Genomic DNA, 6275 nt, shown 5'->3' with positions numbered 1-6275 from the left:
GACATTATGAACAATGAAAGACTTCAATTTGAGGCGCGACTACATCGCAAATCATAATGGTAAGTAGAAAAAGTACACATGTGATGCTGTTGTGGCTAATTGTTGAGTTCTTCTTTCAAAGATAGGAAAATTAAGTTTACTGCCCCGGTGCACTGTAAAGATTATGGCTGTGTTCATACTGCAGTGTATGATGAGTTTTTGTTAAAATCCGATCTTTTATGTGGTCGTTGACATTACTAAAAAAATGCAACTTGCAAAGGTAAAAGCAATGCGGCTGGGAAGTGACGCGCATGCGTAAAACGTGACGTCACACACGTACGTTTACAGATGTAAACATTGCCCCAGGATAACTTTTGCCTACATCAGCGAGTATCTTTATCCAAGTCACGGCAAAACATGCGATGCATGAAAGGCATGTTTTGCTGTGTTAGAGTTGCGGGAAAGGCACTTCTTGTTTATCTCGTCGTCCAAAAATTATTTTAAAAAGCTGTGTCAGTGAAGCGGCCCACATCAATGTCCCACCACTCCTCAGAACACACCTTCCTTCCTAATCTCATAGGCGAAATAATTTGCTTAAGAAAATGTTGACTCCGCTTGCACAAAATCCTTGAAACTGCCGCAAGTTCTCCAGGACTGAGATGACCTGGGGCCATGTTTACTTCTGTAAACCTACTAAACCGTGAGTACATTTAATGCACTAAAATGTTGGAACTGATGTTTTTTTGTGCTGTTCTGGGAAGAAAATTGAGTCTCATTAAATGATCATTTAATTCACTAAATGAGTTAATTTAGTCATTTTTGTTGTGTATAATGGGTCCCTGCATGGTCCTTGAACAGGGACAGTGAAATTTGATTGCCCCTCCATCACAGAAGTTGTCCAAACCTCACCTAGAAAAATGTGGGCACTCCTTCAGTTGAAATAATGCATTTAATAGAGAACATCCTCGGCATACTGTCTGTTTGCCAAAGCAAGAGGGGTTTGAGAGGTCTTGACGGGGTGAAGGTTGGGGTTACGTTTGCAAAGACCCTCCAGCTCCTCTGCAAACAAGAGCTGGAGATCAAACATCCAAAGCCTGTCCTGGTGTGAAGGCTGGGGTGCTGTGTAACATCCAGGATGGGGGGGGGGGGGGGGGGGGGGGGGGGGGGGGGGGGGGGGGGGGACAGGTCTGGTGCACAGATAATGGCCCTCCTCCTACACATCTTATTCTCTCTGGTCTCTCCTGTCTTTGGGGCTCCAGATTAGCGTGCTCGCCGGCACTTAAAACCTAACCCCTGCGACACGGCGTTATCGCTCAGACCAGTTTACCGTATGACCCCTCTTCAGTCACATGCCGGACCTTTCTCTCGCCATAATCCTCTCAGTCAAGTGACAAAGGGTCAGCTGAGTATGCTGAAAAGTCCCTCAAGAATGAGTGAATGGAGTTTAGTGAAAGCTGCATCGCATAAGCATGTTCTGTGGAACTTTTGTGCTCTGGAGTGGGACAGTAATCTGCAGATAATCAGGACGTCTCTGCAATTGTCTTTCTCCCTTCTGTCAAACTCTTTTTTAGTAGATTATTTAGTTTAAATACTGGGGTTTTCTAGGCTTGCCTGGTATCCAAATGCGACATATGAACTTTGATTTATTTATTATAAACTAAACACACCATTGGGAATATTTGTCCGAATGTCTCTTGGCATTGGTAGTTGCTGGTATGTAGGCCACTTCAGTGAACTGACTGGAACCACTTGTTTCTGAGATTCTGGCGCCACGTACAGGTCATATATGTTATTGCACTGAGTTTTTTGCAGCACTATGCGCGGTTTGGGCCAATTTGTGTCCAAAATATTCCTTGCAAAATATCATGGATAAGAATTCTAAGGGGAGATTGCAATGCAAATGTGTTTTTATTTGATCTTATTGGTGCAGTGAAATCACATGAAAGGCTGATCATATGTTAGGGGAAACAGTATCCCAAGGGAGGGGGCTGTTGGGTACGCATTTACTGTCCAATAGCATAGAGTGGGATATTTGACTGGCATCTGCACAGGCCACTGTGGACACTGTACAGGAAGCAAAAGAGAGGAGGGGGAGGACTGAAAGTAAAGTTACACCAGACAGTGTTGGACGTATTTTAACAGTTGACTGGATATATTAAACTAATCAAAGGCCTCTGCTGGACTTCTCCTGTTTGTCACCATGTCTGACTGTGAGGGGCTTCCACTGGGTAAGTCTTAAGGAAGTGTACACACAAGGCCATTCAACAGATACGACGTGGTGTGTATCTGTGCATGTGTTCATGTCAACTGTTGAGCTATTGTGTGTTTGAGGTGAAAGGGAGGGCCTTTTACAAGTAGTGGACCCTTTCTGTTTTAGGCATCTGTCACCCAGCGAGTATTCAAAGTAGGGGTGGGTGGATCGATCCAAGTATGATACAATCGATACCAAGTGAAATAGGAGTATCGGATTGATACTAACATGATGAGTCTCTACAGTATGTGTTTTGTTGTGTTGTGTTTTTATATACTGCTTTGTTGTTTAAAACCCAGGATGCAGCAGGGCTTTTATGGGGGGAAAAAAGGCAAAGGACTTGGATGAGAGTCAATAGTAGTTTTTGTCTTGTTAAGTTATTTTGCAATGTTGATTTTGTTTTGCTCAAAAAATTGTATGATAAATGGAGAAATGGATCTAAATATGTTTTTGCTTGCTGAAAATCGTTGCGCTGCACTTTATTGTGATTATAATCATGCTCAACAAATTAAAGGCAAAAACTTGAAAAAAACTATCAATATCAATATCGGCATTGGCAATACTCTCCCGGTATCTACTTGGTATCTTATATCGATACCACAATTTGCAGTATCGTCCAATCCAATTGAAAGTGGGGCCGGTTTGGTTTAGGTCCTTATATGGGGACTTTGTGGGAATGCCACTTTAAATCAGACCCATGCAGTGGAGCTAAAATAGATGCATGGATGGATGAGGGGAAGAAAGTAAACATTTACAGATGAGTTCATTGCACGCTGTCAGTCTAGATGTGAGAAAGACGACTTGTACTTGCGTAGATGATTGCCTGTGTGTGTTTCAGCCAACCATAAGAGAAGGATAAATCCCCGCATGAGCAGCCAAGTTGCAAAGAGACCTAAATCTCTGTACGCCCCCAACTGACAGATTAACAGGAACAATCTTGTGGGAATAGAAAGCTTCCCATTCTCAGTCTCCCTCTGACTCATGTATCCTTCTGTTACCACTTTCCTTTATTATGCCATCCATCTTCAAGTCAGTTTATTATTTTTTCCATCTATCTGTCTGTCTTTCTGTTGATCTATCTATCAATCACCCCTTCAGTGTTGCCCTGAGCTATTCTTTTTCTGACAAATACACCCGTTGTTGGGGCTGTTATTAGTCTATCGATCTCTACAAAACACAGACTTAACTTTAGGGTGTTTAGTCGAATCACCACTAAATCTGTCCCACTTTTTAGGGGACTGACAAGCACAGTCAAATTGTGCATTTGAGCAAAATTGGTTGGAAAATCACGGGCGCCATCAAGTAAAATGGCTTTGCAGAAACACTGGCTGGACTTAGCAACTAATTTCTCATTTGTGTAATAATGTAGAACTTTGGGGATGTCTGTGTTGCATGTATGTTAGCATGTCTTATAAGTATTTTGTTCACAATCCATCATTTAGCTATGTCCATCCATCCATTTTCTATGCCGCTTCTCCTCATTAGGGTCACGGGGGCATGCTGGAGCCTATCCCAGCTGACTTCGGGCGACAGGCGGAGTACACCCTGGACTGGTCGCCAGCCAATCGCAAAACAACCATTCACACTCACATTCATACCTACGGACAATTTAGAGTCACCAATTAACCTAACATGCATACATGTACATGTGGGAGGAAACCGGAGTACCCAGAGAAAACCCATGCAAACCCACAAACATGCAAACTCCACCCAAGGGAGAGGGTCTTCCCGATCTCCAGACTGTGACTGTGTGGCCAACATGCTAACCACTAGACCACCATGCGGCCCATTTAGCTGTGTGATGAACTAAAATAAAAAAAAAAATGTTTAAAAAAAACAAAAAAACAACCACAGCTGGGAAATTTTGAAATATGTCTACAAAAATATAATGATAATTATAATAATAATAATAATAATATAACCTAGTAGTTTGCTTAATTCCGCTTTCTCTACATATTTGTTATTTTTTCATGCAGATCTTTGATTGGCTCGAATTTAATTGTAGTCAATACATTTCATAGTTGAATTGACGTTTCGGCAGCAGTTGACGAGTGGTCCTGCAGGTGGCAGTGTAACCTCATCTTGTGTGTAATTGCGCCCAGCGAGGAAGGGTTCAGAGAGAGCGGGGAAATTCAGGAGAAGGAAGGGAGACAGAAGAGTGAGCAACCATATTTAAAAGACGACACAAATAGATGATGGACAAGTTGGTGTACTTGACAGGAGGAAAATGGGTAAGGATATATCACGTTTGAGGGCTAAACTGACGAAGAGCGTGCTAGTTTGGCTAAAAGCAGCATTGGCTAAAGTTTGTCATGATATATTTACACATATAGAAGCACCAGTGACAGTCATTAGCATCCACATGCAACTGTGCTACACAGATGTTACTGACGGAGGCAGATTATGTGATGCGCATGACTTCAGGATTTGCTATTCTATTCCCTGGATATGGAAACAATTCCCTCTTGACACAATAAATGAATATGTGTGCGCACTTGCAGTTCTACCTACAGCAGTTTATTTGAGACTTTATTGAGTCAAAGGTTGAGTTGCTGTGACATTGAAAGGAGCACGAGCAAGGCAGGGTGAAGAAAGAAAACCAAGCAATGCCTATTTCTAACACCAAAAGACTTGGATGGGAGACAATATACGGAGTGTTGTGTGAGGATTGTACAGTTTGTGCCGGTTTCAGCACTTGCAGAGACAGAAAATGGCTTTCTGGGCTGTTCAGGAAACAGGGGGTGGATTGGGGGGGGGGGGGGGGGGGGGGGGGGGGGGGGGGTGAAGAACATGGATGTTTCAGCGGCCAAGTCAGATGTGATTAATGTTGTCACCGCTTGAGAGAACACAGTCTTGTACACTCTAGCATACAGTATACATTTGTATGTGTGTGTGTCCACCCCATACAGTTCACAGATCACAATGTCTATGTACTCTTGCTGTGTAGCATGCAGTGTTATGTTAGTTTGTGTGGATGTAGTCTAGAATTACTCCAATTTCCAATGTCCAGGTTGTGGCTCATTAACATATAGATTAGATACGAGCAATGTAGGTAGTTCATAGACATTACTTGTGTCAGGGTGAAAGGTATTAAAGGTTGACAGTGTGGTCTAACACAATGATGGCTTGTGTAATTCTCATTGTGGTTTAAGATGATGGTAGAAATCGCATGCATTTCTGCAGAATATTGGATCAAGCTTCTTGTTTGGCCTCACATTCCTGTGCTTTTTGCCTCCTTTTATTTGTTTGTCTATCTTCACACATCACTCAAAGTGTAATCCCATTTCTCTGGCTGTATGACATTTTTTGACATTTTTTGCAGGTCTGTCTCTTCTTTTTATTTTTAAACCCGTGCTATGTAGTTGGTTGATTACCACATGTCTGTACTTTTGGTATCCTACATGAAAGTGAATGTCTGCAGCTCGTATTGTGACATATCAGACTGTAAATGAATGCCAGCAGCCGGTTTATTGTAACCATATGCCGCTCACTGTTTCCTGTGATTTTGCTCATTTTGGGTGATAGCTGCCTTTTTTATAATTTCACCATAATTTAATAGAACAGCCACAAAGTCCATCCCAACTGTAGAACAAACAATCTAATCGCACAAGTGTCCTCAGGCTTTGTCTAAATTCATTGTTTATATCAATCATTGAGTCCTCAGGTTAGATTAATTCATGGTGTAAAGAGTAACCCAATAACCAGGACAGCACACAGATGGTGGCTGGATCATCCAGAGGATTGACCCTGTTTGCTCCTTCGTTCTGGATTTGATTGTGGTTAATCCCAACCCACTGGCAGACTGACTGATCATCTGGGGATACTTGGAATTTAAGTAGTTTTTTGTCTTTGCAAGGGAAAGAAATAAGTTAATAGCAAGTTTTACATTGCCGTGTAGATGACACACAACTCTTTCTATATGGTTCACCCAATTATTTGAGCCGTTTCATTGTGTTTTTTTCTTTGAATGATGTAAAATGTGGAGTGGAAAATTGACAGTGAAGTACAACTGTCTTATACCTCACCCTAGTGATGCTAGGTCATA

General features: G+C 42.1%; 1 protein-coding gene across 4 annotated transcripts in view; it reads left to right on the top strand.

Moving 5' to 3' along the window:
* Nucleotides 1–2049: 2049 nt before the first annotated feature.
* The window catches only part of eml1 (EMAP like 1), a 37408-nt gene continuing 33182 nt past the window's right edge, over nt 2050–6275 (top strand). The window contains exon 1 of one of the 4 annotated variants that reach the window (XM_054797183.1): nt 2050–2207. The gene's annotated coding sequence lies outside the window, so the exon portion shown is untranslated. Of the gene's footprint in view, nt 2208–4050; nt 4462–6275 lie in introns of those variants that run through there. The other 3 variants (XM_054797182.1, XM_054797181.1, XM_054797180.1) reach the window with 3 other exon arrangements.

Source organism: Dunckerocampus dactyliophorus, chromosome 13 (genome assembly GCF_027744805.1).
Source record: "Dunckerocampus dactyliophorus isolate RoL2022-P2 chromosome 13, RoL_Ddac_1.1, whole genome shotgun sequence".
NCBI classification, from domain to species: Eukaryota; Metazoa; Chordata; class Actinopteri; order Syngnathiformes; family Syngnathidae; genus Dunckerocampus; species Dunckerocampus dactyliophorus.
The sequence above is the reverse complement of the archived record's forward strand: the minus strand, read 5'-3'. Positions and strand labels throughout refer to the sequence as shown.